The sequence below is a fragment of the Porites lutea genome, chromosome 3 (assembly GCF_958299795.1).
Source record: "Porites lutea chromosome 3, jaPorLute2.1, whole genome shotgun sequence".
NCBI lineage: Eukaryota > Metazoa > Cnidaria > Anthozoa > Scleractinia > Poritidae > Porites > Porites lutea.
The window spans coordinates 24,900,194-24,916,025 of record NC_133203.1 but is presented as its reverse complement, the minus strand read 5'-3'; the positions used below and the strand labels follow the sequence as shown (position 1 = coordinate 24,916,025).

Genomic DNA, 15,832 nt, shown 5'->3' with positions numbered 1-15,832 from the left:
GAGGGTTGTGGAGTGACGCCACTGATGATAGCAATTATAAAAGAACAGCTTGAAATGACCCAGCTCCTACTTAAGTATCACGCGAAAGCACATGGCACATTCGCTGGCCTTATTCCATCTCCTTTACAACTTCCGGAGTCGACCAACAATGATCTTATTGCATCACTACTAAAGAATCACATTGGTGAAGACGTTCAAGAGGAAAAAGCAAATTTTTGATGCGTACCTAAACTCGCGAACACAAGGCAAACCCACCGCAAATGATCCTCGCGGTTGCCATGTTCAAGATGCTAATCGCCATCAAGACAATAGTCAAAGGAAAGCTGTTATCACCTTCAGTGATCAAAACACATGTGGTAACGTCAGGTCTGTGAGGAACAGGGCACCAGACAAATTCAGCGTGTTTACAGAAAAACCAGGAGATTTCCACACAGAAGGCTATCTAAGGCAATGCTGGGGCAAAATACTTGGACCGGGTGGCTTTTATTATGTTACAAAACAGTTGCTTGGAAGACAAGTCACTTCAAAAAGTTTCCAGAAGATTTTTAACAACGGCAATCTGGAACGTTGTCAAGATGCACTGAAAGATTTTGCGTAGGGACTGGCAATTGCAGCAGTCAAAGAGTTCCAGAAGTCGCCTTACTTTCCAAGCAAAGAGGAGATAAAACGGAACCAATGTCCCAAACAGTTCCTCCGCAATCAATTTCAAGGATGGTTGGAGAACTCAAAGCATGCAACTTTTTACTACAACACCCAAAATTTGTTCGACCATTTGTTTCTTTTAGATTTCTTTCATAGTAGTGTTAGACTGGGTAACCAGAAGGCACTCGAAGCCTGCTATTTCATTTTCGCACCCCTTTCCTTCGCAATGAATAAAAGAAACTATAAGGATGAGGCGTTTTTACATGTAGTCAACATTGTTTCAAAGTGGCCATTGGCCATAAGGGAAACCTTGAGGACGAACAGAACTGTATCATTGTCTGGTCGCAAAGGTCATGATCTAGCTGACGATGAATTTGTAGAACAAAGGCTCGTTAGAAAAACAAAAATGTTCGCAAAGAAACAGGCCACAGTGAAAGGATTGGAGAGGATAAGTATTATCCTAGACTTTTGTGCAGAAGCAGAACCTCCCTTTAAGAACGCTTATGAAGTCCATTCTCGGAAAAAAAAAAAACAGTATACTGGATTCAACTATTGATCAAATGAAAATAGCTTGGTTTGCCATCAGAGAAAGATGGTTTTGCGACAAAAGAAGAACAGAAGTAGTGTCATACCCCAGCAACAAAAAAGACCTTCTAACAGAACAACAGAAGCTCCGTAAGGACTGCCAGCATGTACTTGACAAAGGAAGAGAATTGCTCAGAAACAATTTCAAGTAAATGAGGTGTAGATTATTCCCTGTAACTGCCTTGAACTTCCAGTGAGCCTTGAACCTCAAAGTGACTGATACATCAGTTTGGTCTGTCCAGTGACATATTGCATGTACTGACTTCCAAGTGAATTCTGTAAGAATGAACTGTTGGCGGACCCACGAGGTGGAGACACATTAATGTACCTTAAGAACAGTTCACACTTTTTAGTGGTGCATTTCAAAATGCCAAAGGCTGGTAAAGTGTCATGACCATTCTCTTTGATTTTCTTGTTGTTCTTTCTTGATACCACTTGCGCCAAGTATTTGATAGTGAAAGGCTTATCGACAACCTGCTGTATAGAGTCAACGATTTGCTGTACCTTCACTGTGAAATCCACGGATTGCGGGATGGACGTAAAAGGACGCAATTCACATATATCGCAGTTGTTGCACAAAGTGAGATTCGCTTCTTGGGGGTTAAAATATGATAGGAGGAAGATTCTTCGGCACGACGAAATTAGAACAAACTCCATGACTTTCTCAAACCTCTTCACTGTGGTCGTTCTACAAACGGTGACAAAATGAGTTGAGACACTGCCCAAAACTGGGCTTTTTTACGTTTTACAAACTTCAAAAGGAGGAAATATAGCCTTCCTCCCACATCCCCTCCGTGCATATTTGTGCCCTTGTTCTAGCTACCCATAGAAAATAACACACACCCCAACTTTGAATGCAGGGGACAGGGGAGGGGTGCGGATTCTTTTGTTCTCCGAAGTTACCCTATTTGAGTACAATGTCTCAACAATTTTGTCACCGATTGTACCTTCTGCATCATAGTTGGCTTGATCACAGATGTTTCTTATGCGGAAGATTCGGTAGGAGTATGAAAAATATAAGTAACAGAGAGCTGGTTGCCCATCACGGCTGGCTCTTCCCCAGCATTGGAAGAGTTCCTCCAAAGATGCCGGAAGTGAGTGAAACAAGACTACACGAACGTTTGGCTTGTTTATTCCCGTTCCGAATGCTGATGTGCAGCATCATATCTCGATAGTTCCTAAGGACCCTTGTTGCTGCAAGGATTCTTTCACAGTCTTGCTTATTTCGGCATGGTAAGCCGGACTTGATATTCCTGCTGCCTCAAGCAAAGCACTAGTTTCTTCGCATTCCCGTTTTGTAGGGCAGTAAACAAGGCCACCTTCACCAGAAGACAGGATGGAAATGATTTCTTTGGCACTTTCCTTGCTCTTCTCGTATACTTCAAACTTCAGGTTTGGCCTATCAAATTGATCAGAGACTACAGTTACATCATCTAGTCCAATTGCTTGTTTAACATCAGAGATAACATCCGGGGTTGCAGTAGCCGATAACAGAATGACTGTGGCCTTTGGAAGTAGAAGTGCTCTCCTCAGAAAACGAGAGGTAGTCAGGACGAAATCCATGACCCCAATGACATACAATGAGCCTCATCAAAAACAAGGTATGAAATCTGGTCTTTTGAGCCAAGCAATCTGACAACTTCCCTAAAGGCAACATCGTGTCTCAACGTTTCAGGTGTACTGTAAACAAACTTTAATTCTGGAGCTGAAGATCTCAGTTGAAAAAGGATTTGCTGCCTTCTTGTTGCATCAGTTTCACCTCCGATTCCTTTGGAATTAAGTTCCCTTACTTGGTCATTGATCAGTGCTATCAGTGGTGACACCAATATGGTGGGCATGTGGTCGCACACTCCTGGTAACTGGAAAACAAGCGATTTCCCCCACCTGTTGGCATAAGCACAAATGTGTTATTTCCTGTCACTACTGAATCAATTGCTTTCTTCTGAAGAGGCTTCAGAGAAGAATGCCCCCAAACTGACTTAAGAGTTTCAATCATATCATCTGCACAGTTAACCTTTCCAGATGGAAGCACAGGAACAGTTATATGTGTATCATGTTCTGTTAAGGATATTGCTGCTGTCAATGATGAAATGTCCCGGTCAAATTCCTCAGGAGTTTCTACAACAGTCGATGAAAACTGTGTAAATCCCTTTTCCCCTGTCTCTTTTTGCAATATACTGACACGTTCTACTTCTAGCTCCCATTTGTCATTTTTTTTTCTGCACCACACCCTGAACTTTGTAAACTGATCATGGCTTTTGACAGTTAGCATCTGATGCTTTCCACTGAATTGATTTAACTTACCACTAACCATTAGAACACAAGAAAACTTAAGTGTGATGTCTTTCTCAGATGCTCCCTTAACATTGTAAATCCCTAAACAGGAAGAGACCTCGAACACAACCCCATCAACCTAGAAATAAAAGTAAAAACATCATTTGTTTAAAACCCACCCACTACAACATTTCTACAAGTCAGGCTACAACAGAAACATTAGGGACCTTTACCATCAGGTTTTTTGTGGGAAACGGCAAACCGCAAACCGCAAAATGTCACGTGACCAAGGCCTTGCGGTCACGGTTGCAGTTTGCAGGTCACGTTTGAACCGCATGAAGGGCTTCCAGCGGTAAGTGATTTACGGCAATGTTTTTTGCCACAAAAAATTGTACAGCCTCCCGTTTAAAGGTATGAACTAGCTTTTTGTATCCGTTTGCGATGTGTTTGTCGGATTTTTGATCTCGAATCAATGAACTATTGCTAAGTTTTGGGTGATTAAAGTGATGCACTTCGACTTGATGAAAACAACATGGCGGCCCTAAACAATGAACGCATAGTTCAAATCAATTTTATATTACTTTCTGCCGTACTAACAAAGGAAAATATTCTGTTCCAATCCAGAGTTAAATTTTTTTTTCTATCTTGTTTCTGAATTCATAACTTAACTCAGTCTCTGTTTGGTTCCTATTTTTAACGTATCACTCCGCGAATATCATTTTATTTTGCTTATCTCTTTAGACTGGGGAGCCCAGGCTTCATAAAGCCTTCTGGTTTCCTCTGGGCTCCCTTGCAACCTTACAATTCCTATATGTATTCCTGTCTTGTACTGTATTTTGGCTAAATAAAAATGAACTGAACGCCTTGCTTAAGTTTGAAATCTCGACAACGCAAAACTGCAAACGCGCAACTGCGGTTTGCCGTCTGCGGTTTGCGGTTTACCTGATGCTAAAGGTCTCTATTGTCTTTCCACAATAGTTATATTAATTCTTATTGTTAAATATCACTTATGATATCAATAATTCGAAAATAAATATAGAGTACTGGCCCTCTTGTCTATGTGAAGGAAAATGTTCTCTTAAACTGTTATCCCAATTATTTATTGGTGACCCTGAAGTTTACATGGTGCTGCACAAATACAGATGAACACAAATATGACTATCTAGATATAAGAACAAATATTTATCCTAATTTCAATAATAAAAGCACCAGAGCCCCATGTGAGTTGCTCTAAACTCTTTAGAACATCTCCATCTAGTAGCTTACTACACGCTAGTACTTTAAGTCTTATTTTACTCAGATTTGCAAAATATGTAATTCATACATGTTATTTAATCATTATCGTAATATCATAGAGGAGTTGTTGTCATCTTCAACACCAGGCAATTGCCAATGTCACACTAGGGCACATTTCTAAGAATTGACTTTGTCTTTTAGTGGACCGAGTTTAAAAATCTGAGCCACTTACTTCATAACCTGCAGATTCAAACCATTTGAATTTCAAATTAACATACGGCAATATTGCATTGGAAGAATTTTGTTCCTGAAACAAGATTTTAAAAAGGTGACTTAAACATGAGGAGACTATAATCAAGAACAATTTCTAACTTTCCATTCCTGCACCCTCCTGGAGTGTATCTTACAGTTTGAACAGTCAATAAACCCCTTGAGGGACTTGTCGGAAATTAGCAGGGGGGGAGGGGGGTGGGAATTTTATTTTTAGGTTCGGAAATGAGGTGACCCATCCCTGCAATGGGAGGGAAATTTGCTTACCCTACCCTTCACCTTGGTCTAAAATATCATGACCCTCCCCCTCTTTTATAAATGATAAAATCTAGTTCTTAATGTTCCTTCATCTTCATGCCGAAAAAAGGATCAACATTATTCATCTCAATCAGACTCTTTTATAAATAACAAAGATCAGCACCGCTAGAACATAACCACTATATTTCATTTTCTCCCATGTGTTTATCATTATTTCAAACGAAATACAAAGAATATTAGAACAATTACGAAGAAGGAGATTTCAAAGACAACCCAATGGCATGTTCATTTTCCTGAAAGGTAAAATTCTCATAACATTCAGAAGGTAGAATTAAAACTACATAATATTAAACTGTAGCAATAATTTACACAAACAGTAACTGTTCATGAATAAAACACTGCATGAAAAATAAAGTGACACAGACAAAACAAAAGAGCTGGTAATAGCTGTTGACTTTACACAGCAACCCCCCAAGCTACGACAATTTTAGTAGGCGTGGTGCCTAAAAGTTTGGAGCTGGCGACTTGATTTGTCAAAAAGTCTCCCTAAGCCAAAAGGGTTGGTTGCAACATGGTGGCTGAGCAAAAACATCAACTTAGAGGGCTGCACAAGTACAGTACCAACCAGTATGGACTCACACTTAAGCACACACCTGAATGTGTGTAACATACACCCTTCAGTTGCTGCAGGAAAATGCTCATATATTTTGTCTAAATTAAATTTGCATGCTTCAGAAGAAAACATGCTAATTCTCACAACACACACTTTTCTATATCCCAAAGCACAATGTTTCACATATTGTAAGCCCTGTTTTACAGACACTGGTTAACTGCAGAGAATCTATTTTCATCTTCAAAATAACATAAATCATAAGATGTCTATGCTACCCTCGACTTGTCCTTCATTTCCATGGTAACAAATTCTCACGCTTTGAATTTACCTAAATTTAATCATAGTGTTTGTTCCTGCCTATTTCTTCCCTTTCTCAAAAAAGCAATGAAACAAACATCCCAAATTTTTTAAGGAAGAAAAGTGAACGCAGCTACATCTTCAAACAATAGACATTAATTTTGATTTGTTTCCCGTTAAAAACAAAAAGCCAAGAAACAAAAAAGTGGAAAACAAAAAAAAGACAAATTGAAAAATATATTGTAGCCTTCATACCTTGCAGGATTAACATGGGAGTGCTGTTTTGGCACCAAAGCTGCAAGAACAGTGAATACAAGTTGATTTGAAATCTTACCTGCCACAATTCTTGGGTAATTCGAGTACTGTACAACCAGGCTTAGGGGAGTTTCCAATGTACTATCTCCCAAGGAAAAGTTACCACGTTAATGCAGAAATTAAATAAAATTGAGCAACGTATAAAGAAGCTCCACTCCTTAATAAGAATTGTGCTTGAAAAAATTGTAGAGACGCATTTTTTGATGCCAAGTACATGTCAATATTCAAGACGCATCTTCTGTTATCCTTCATTAAAAAACAACTGAAACTAGCTAATCTTGTTTTAAAACACAGAATTGGCTATTTAACAAAAGCACATCAGGCAACATTTTTGTCATGCACTGCAAAGTGCCTGATCAATCCCAGCTCAACATCAAAAGAGAGCTTGACAATACTCATAGGTTAGAAAATTTAAACGGGTAGAGTATGCTGTAGACAATTCTTCCTTTAGACTGAACAAACATTATATTTGCCGATTGAGACTTTCTTAATGAGGCTGATCAATGTGTTTCCTGTCCATTCTAGCATTGATTTCCTCTGGTTTTCGTCATGAAGCAGAATTTGACCTCTCAAGAAATTTAGGGATTCTTTGACCTCTTTTGAACCAAAAAAATTTTTTTGCACCTAAATCGCCGTTGAATAGAAGTTTTAGTTTCTAATGGTTAAAATAACTACAGAATACCCTGCCTGTATCTTACATAACTTCCAAGATGTAATTCTTTTTATCCATGACTTGATTGTTACACTTCACCTGCCTCGTTTGCAGATCAGTTTCCTATTATACCACTCTTCCTGATTAGGTAACCAAATCGTTCCAACAAAGGTGACAAAACTAAGGAGCATTCAAAACTCATAAGAAATATGGCAGGCAGGACTTTCCCTTGCGGCTTTGCCACTTCCTTCACAACACAACTCACCTCCCAAAAATGTACTGTAGAAACAATAATCCCACTACCTACGTATGGTGAATAATTGCAGTTAACAGAACCCATTTTTATAGTAGATGTCTTTCATGTCTATCTGTTAATAAGAATTGGTTATCATATTATCTATAGAAAACGTTTACGTCCTCTTAGACAATTTTCACGGTATAAAAATGAACCTTAAACACAACTTTTTCAATAATTCTTTTTTACGGACATAAGGGTACAAACAACGGCAACAACAACAGGTAAAGTAATTTATCAGTACTCCTTAAACACGTTTAGTATATACACACTCAGTGATCTTGGTAATTCAAGCAATCTGATTGGTTAGCTATCTCGGACTATGACGTTATATTCACCGCGCTAGGCGGTGAATATAAAGCCGAGCAAAATCGCTGTCGTGAACTGGGTGTTTTGCCAAAGTTTCAAAGTAAAACCTGTTTGAAAATACACGAATATCCAAGTGCTGATGACTTTGAAGGCAAGAAAAGACTTCATGGTGTTTAAACAGCGTGATTTATTGTGAAGTGGTTTACTTTAGCTGACTTTTTGTACGCTCGAAGCTATGTTTACCACTACAGAGGAAAACGAGGTCGCTTTGTCACTGTTTTGTGATTTCGGGATTTTCTCGCAAGACCAATTTTGCCTATAAATAGAGGTTAATTTATGGAGAAGAGAGGAAGGCAAATATTTTCGAAAATTGTACGTGCCAGCAAGTTAACAAGGCAAAGAACTTTGGAGATAAACAACGCTTACCTTGATCGCAGCCGCTGTTGACAGCATTTGCAAGAAGCGACGAAGAAAACTTTCTCATTCACGGTGAGTTGACAGAAACAAATAAAGCTCTAGATACTTTTCTTCTCAGAATTGGGTAGTAATTTAAATTTTCGGCGTTTTCTTTTAAACCGTTGATGCTAAAGCTTACAAAACTCGATACAAAAGGATTAAAACTATCATTTGCCATGTTTGAAGATACTGTAAAGATCTAACTTTTGCGCATCCACTGTTTACGGCTTCGTGTTCACGCATGAATTTTCACCCGTCAATCAAACTAATAGTTTTTAAATGGTTTCCTTTCTGATTCTGTTGAGATCACTTCGTGTGAATATACTAAAACAATTATTCACCTCAGGCTCAGTTAATATTGTTGAATAATCCCCTCGACTTCGTCTCAGGGATTATTCAACAATATTAACTTCGCCTTCGGCGAATAATTGTTAAATATACCACCTTTCTCAACAAATTCTAGGTCAAACTGAAATACTGAGCTAAAAATATGACTGTAAGTCATTAATAATAATTACTTTGTAATTTTCCAACAGATTCCCGCCTCTCTACCAATCATAAGCGCAACCAACTACCCCTTGGTAAATATGAATTTAGTACAATTTGATACACAAAATAACAATATGCACAGTCACATATATTGCCTTCTTACAACGTCTGTTGCTTTCCTATACTACCTAAAATAATGAACAATGTGATAATAAAAATATTTACCACTTTTTACTTAAACCATATGAAACATTAATATAATATTATCCTGAAGACAAGAAGAAAGGGAAGAGATCCAGATTGTTATTCTATTTGAGTACAATGACTCAACAACTTTGTTGCAAAATGTAGGTGTCACTTCTTCAGTAGTCTCACATGAAAGTGCTCAGAAGAAAAACGTGAGAACAAATGCTTCACGCTCTTAAAACCTTTCCTTTTACACTCATCGTCATCAATCAGAATTTCTATTTTTCAATCTACATGAAAGAAACAAGAGTATCAATAGCGAAGATAATTATGATATACAGAAAAATAATTTATGCTTACCCCTAAGAATGTTGTCCAACATTACATGTTCAACGTTGCCTTACAAAATAAAAAAGAAACACACTTATAGCCCTGAAGCGGTTAATCAACACCGCCGAATACGATGCATCACGTTGTGAGTAAACATTTTTCGTACTTTTAATCACATTGAGTTTTATTTTACTCTTTCAAATTGTACATATCAGTTACATTCGTTTGTCAAATCACATACCGTAAATCCTCTATCAAGGCCCTTTTGGGGGCCTTATTTATTTCCAGCCCATTTGATAAGAGGGGGGCTTATTTGAGAGGGGGGCTTTCATTTCGAAAAGGCAATCACATCACTTGTCCATAAACAACTACGATACAAAGTGGAAATGCTCAAGTACAAGAAGATTAGAGGTCATGCAATGCAAGAATCACAATTAAATCCAAACTTGCAATTCCTAAACAAACCATGACACATCAGTCCACACGATGTTTTACAGTAGTGACTGATTAATACAGTCTATCATTTATTAGCCACGAATATTTAGCACAGCTAAAGAGGGGACTGATATAATACAGATGTCACCTTATTAACTTTCTCTTCCTGAAAGGGAGATGGCGCCTTATTAAAGGGAGGGGTTTAATAGACAATGTATGGTATTTCATATTCACTATATCTTCCAACTTTGATTACTCAAACAAAATGTCTTGTTCCAAAACATATTTTTACCACACATGTGGCAAAAGATCATTGTAAATTCTAAGGGGGAGGGGAGTTTTAAACCAGTAATTTCCAACCAATTGGGCAAGTGCCTGGAAAACTACTTTCCCAAAATTAATGGTGCCAATTCTTTGCAATAATTATTGTTTTACATGACATCCTGAAACTTCCAAATTACACAACTAATCAAGAAACTGTTGTACCTGTTCCTGCTCACATCTTTTCCACTTGTCCTTTTCATAGAATCATTGCTAAGCCAATCAAAACTCTAAAATTAAATCATGAATCCTTTAGTTGTTAATGAATAATATTATTTCATACCATTTACGGATGAAGGAAATTTCTATCCACTTCAACTTTCTTGTTTATATGCATTTGCATATCACCACTCGCAAAAAAGGTCACTTTTTACTGTTGCTAACCAAATAATAAAGTATTTTCTATTTCTACTACCATACAGATAACAAACGCTGTTGCACAAGATGTGGACACAAGGTAATACTAAATAAATATCTTCCTTATCCACCACTCAATTGAAATCACAGCCTCCCCAATCCCCAGGACATAGCGGAGGGTTTGAAGTTAACTTTTTCGCACACTTGCAGCTTTTGCTAGCAATATTTTTTTTCACTAGAAAACTGATCAGACCACTAGCAAATTGTTTCCCTTTGTTTAAAAGACAAGGATGAGTCTAATAGACAAATGTTTGCTACTAGATATTTTTGTCACTCACCGATTATCTAAATTAAAGGAGCTGTCTCACAAACTTCAGCCAAATTAGGACATTACAAAATGCCCGTTACGTTAACAGAAACATAAAAATAACTGCTTAAGAGGAAGGATAAAATAACATAACAGAAACAACAGATGCCACAGATGGGCAAAACTGAACAAGATTGAAACGAATTGAAATTCGGGTTTTTGAAAACTGTTCAGCCTAACAGCTTCTCAAACGTTGCCCCTGCTTCTTGAAAATTCAAAAATAATGATCAGGAGAGATATTCATTTGTTTGTCTCACAGCTCATATTTTGTAATTTACACACAATTTCTTTGGTTACTTTAGGTTCCATGGCGATTGAGGGCAAGTAATTGGCAAAATTAAACAAAATAATTTGGACTGCTGTGACACAGCCCCTTTAATCACCCATATTTTGCAAGCGTCAATACTTCAAGCCCTGTAGCAAGGTAGTAAGAGCAACAAAGCCATGAGATTATGCTTTTGTAAAGGTCTATTTCCCATGGAGAACACAAGCACTAACAATTTGTCAAATTTGTGGACATTTTTGCAAGACCTGTAACACCACCCATGACAAAGTAGGAATACACCAGAGCAACAAAAATGTCCCTTTCGACATTGCAACATTGTTCCAATCATTCCTGTTTTAACTGCATCATGTACCCTTGAACAGAATTTTGTTTTCATTTGGCCATCTTTTCTTAATATCTACAGGTTACGAAGCGCATTACAAACGAAGTTAAACTCTTATCTTATGACCAAAAGTTTTGTTTTATCATTCCTACCAACATCAATGGTACTCATCACTGAAAAGATTTAAAACATGCAAACAAGTTTAACTGTTGCAAGTATTGCTTCATCCCACAATCACTTCAGCAAATCTAACACTCTCTGATAAATCAACCAAGCAATATTTTACTACTGATTGTAGCATTTTTTCACCAATACGAAATAATATTAATTACTTTGAACACCAAGTTATGAAAATCTTCAAGATACACAATAGGGCTATAGTGGTGGCAATTGTAACAGTAAAGTTTCCTCCAAGGGGTCCACGAAAAATCAAATGTAACACTGTAGAAATATTACATTCCGTGGAAAGTCCAAGGGGTTAATGGGCTGTACTTTGAATTGAATGGTGATTGTCCACACAAAAACATTTATTTACACTACAATAATATCTGAAATTTAATTGTCAACATTTTCAAACTTCAAACCTTTGTACTTCAGAACTTTTTTAATTGGTTCTTATAACTTATTATTGTTAGTCACCAAATGCCCTGATACATAACACAAGTAATCACGTAATCTTCTCCAACAGCCCAATTCACAAACATGTTCCCAGTATAAACTTCCAATGCTATGAACTATACTGTAGTTTTCTTAATTTTAATATTTTCCACAAGTTTTAGTTTTTTCCTTTAAATTGCAAAGTTTCTTTTGGCATAACCTCATTCAAATCGCCACCCAAGCGACAGGGGGGGAGGGATCACAACAAATTTCCATACAGGGAAACTCGGCCCCTACCTCCAAGCCCGTACAGATACAATTTTTACACAAAAGTGGCACCCCCTTCACATACCTTGCTTGGCACTTTACACCCCTTTTACCTTCTGTAAATGCACTGTCATTTCAATTGGAATCCATGACAAAAATAGAACGTTTTCGCAACTTTATAAAACCATGAAATTCATCGGTTCCACGTATGAAAATTTTTCTCCTAAGATCGGAACCATAAACCAAAGTTCCGCTTCACGTCAAACCTCATGCACCCCTCATACGCATGCGTCATCTCGTTCTTACGTCACGTCAATCATTTCACTTTTAAGTGAGATGGGGAAGAAAAGATGTTTCGTTTCGGTAAGAATGACATGGAATGTTTCTCCGCAAATATCTAGTAGTTTTGAGAACACATTTTTAAAACTTCCGCTAGTGTAAGATCAGAAGCATATAACTTTAGCCCGCGTTATTCAAACGTTGCATAGCCCTATCCATCCGATAAATCACTATCTAGTCCATAGCTATAACGGACACCAATTGCACTATCCAGTGGATAGCGATTTATCCCGTGTATACAGCTATCCACCTTTTCAGCGACTGGGGCTTGGTATATTATATTCCATATGTATGTGTCTATCTCAGCGTTTCTGAGGTACTACCCAGCTGTACTAACATCAACTCCTCCTCCACTTTCCATGACTTTCCAGGTTTTCCAGGACCCGTATGAACCCTATTAGTCGATCCGATGCAGACCGTTAAAATTCCAGTTTTGCTGTCAAAATGGCGAATTTTGGAACATTAACGGAACTTTGTACAGCACCCAAAGAAGAGTGCCCACAAATTTTATTGCATTAAGAAGTAGACTGGTCTTAGTACTTCTGTTTTATCATAGACTTGAGTCTGGGTCAGGTGCCACTTTTGCGAAATTACCGTTCAGCTCTAGTTATGCAAATTACTTTTCCTTCTGACCAAATTAAAGGACATTTTTAAAAAATCATATCTCAGCCAACTTTTCACAGAATGCAGCCATTAAGCCTTGAAACTATTAGCCAGAGTTAAAACTGTTGTGTGTAAAATAATCAGCTTATTTGGCTGTGTAAGGCAGGTTTGACAGAGCCCTAAGTTTCACCAAAATCGCACCACTTCTGACGGCAAACTGGCCAGTTTTAGGTGACCAAGAAAATCTTCTTGTATTATAGAGAAAAAACTGAGTTGGCCCAAATAAATGTGATATTTATTCATGGGATAGGATAGTTATCTTCCACTGAAAATATCAGGGCAATCTGTGATAGACCGAAATTTGCCTGATCGGTTCTTACACGGACAGCCTCTTTAGCTACTGATAAACGTTCAATACGTCTGAATAGGCCGAGAAAACGACTTAAAAATTGAGCAACTTGTTAACCATATAAGAAATGGTCAACATTGCATTTACTTCAATTAGCATGATCTCAGATGATGGACAATAAGTGTGTTCACGGAATAGCGCCTTCGTACTTACTTTCAGAGTTTAGACACGCGCACCTTTTTCCACGGCTATAACACCAGAAGTCGTGATTTGCTGCGCACTCCCTTTGCAAAAACTACCAAAAACCAAGGTAGCTTCAGAATAAACGGTGCTCGGACCCACAATACCCTACCGAGACTCATTAGACAAGTAGAGACCCTCAGTGAATTCAAAATCAAGCTAAAGCGCCACTTTAAACAGTAACACCCGCGTTACATTTTGTCTTAATTAATTGTCTAATTTTAATGTTTTACTGTCTTTGTTTTTGTGTTTTGTCAGGGCTCCACTTAAACTAGCTCTGCTAAATTGGATGCCCCTGGATAAATATTGAATTAAATAAATAAAAAATAAATAAATATTGAAATATAACTAAAACAGGGAAGTGGAAGATTTTTTATAACGATAAATGAATATATTTACTGAAAAGTAAAGAGATGCATTCTTAAGCTTAACGTTCTTTGAGGGGCACTTGGTTGAATAGTCTTGTCCCTATATTCTAATGAATTCAAATTCAATCAGTAATGTTCATTGTAGAAATGGGATTAAACATTGACAATGTTTCATACAAAAGATGGAATTTAAAACTAACGTATGGTGGAAAGTCTACGTACATAAAACGTGTTGCCTTTTGGTGAGGTTGCAAAAAGGCTCTTTGACCAAATGAGAATTAATAACGGACAATTTGTTCGTCGTTTTTGTTTCATACCTGTGTACCTCACCAGCCTTCTTTACTATTCAATCGTCCTCTTTTCTCTGTTTGATGGTTTTGTTGACAATGGGCAAGGGTCGCCTTTTGTTCTTGCGTTCATACATTAAGATGCGCATTGGTCAACGTTTCTTGCATTTTTTCAATGTACTGAAAAGTGGAGAGATGGATTCTTAAGCCTAACTTTAAAGGTGTTCCCTTTTGGTGAGGTTGGAGAAACGCTCATTTGCCAAATGAAAGTTGATTAATAACGAACAATTTGTTGGTAGTTTTTGTTTAATACCTGCGTACCTCACAAGCCTTCTTTGCTATTTTAATCGTCCTCTTTCCCTTGTTTGATGGTTTAATTATTGACAATGCCGCGGGCAAGAGTCGCCTTTTGTTCTTGCGTTCATACATTGAGATGCGCATTGGTTAAAGTGTCTTGCTTCTTAATGTATTATTAAGTGACTTTGTCTAAACTTATGGGACAAAAGACATTCAAAGAACCAGAACGCTCTACATATCTTCTCCAGCGTCTGACTTGAGATATCCAGGGTTGCATGCGAAATGATTGTTTCCTTACATATCTGGTGGCTGACCTCATTAACCACCGTGTTGAGTTGTATCAGGAGAACTGCTTGATTTCAGAAATGATACTGTCACTTTTGTTTAGTATTGTTGCAGTGTCCTTGCCACAAAAATGGTATTCCTTCTAGCTAGAAAACGTTGAAGGAGTTTCAAACCCTGTTAAAGTAGTTAACTAGTTACTAAGTAGCTTATGATGAACGTTCAATACGTCTGAATACGCGGAGAAAACGACGTAAAAATTGAGCAACTTGTTAACCATATAAGAAATGGTCAACTTTGCATTTACTTTGATAAACATGATCTCAGATGGTGGGTAAACGTAATCGGAAGTTGAAATATAACTAAAAGAGGGAAGTGGAAGATTTTTTATAACGAAAAATAAATATATTTAATGAAAAGTAAAGAGATGCATTCTTAAGATTAACATTCTTTGAGGGGCACTTCGATGAATAGTCTTCTCCTTATATTCTAATGAATTAAAATTGAATCAGTAACGTTCATTGAACAAATGGGATAAAACATTGACTATCTTTTATACAAAAGATGGAATTTAAAACTTAGGTAGCCTTTTGGTGAGGTTGGAAAAAAGGCTGGCGAAATGTGAGTTGATTAATAGAGTTGATAAATTGAGAACAATACTGCCTCCATCCTGTAGGAAGGTATCAATTGCAATGTCTTGAATCACTTTTGGTGTCAATGGCCAAAACCGTTCCATCTTATTCAAGTTCTGGTCGAAAGAGAAACAGCTCTTGCTGATGTGGTGTGTTTTACCTGTTCAGTCCATACAGAAATCGAATGTATTTTGTCTGTAGTGCCGTTGAATGAAAGGAGCATTGCGTTTGGATAGTAGAACTCTTGCTTCTTAGGGACTGGTAGTAGAGAGCTCT

At 37.6% G+C, this 15,832-nt stretch overlaps 1 long non-coding RNA gene across 1 annotated transcript in view; it reads right to left on the bottom strand.

The window, feature by feature from the left end:
- Positions 1-15,832, bottom strand: part of LOC140930768 (uncharacterized) — a 162,554-nt gene that overhangs the window by 92,743 nt on the left and 53,979 nt on the right. The window contains exon 3 of the long non-coding RNA XR_012164885.1: positions 9,238-9,276. This is a non-coding gene — a long non-coding RNA (uncharacterized lncRNA). The remainder of the gene's footprint in view (positions 1-9,237; positions 9,277-15,832) is intronic.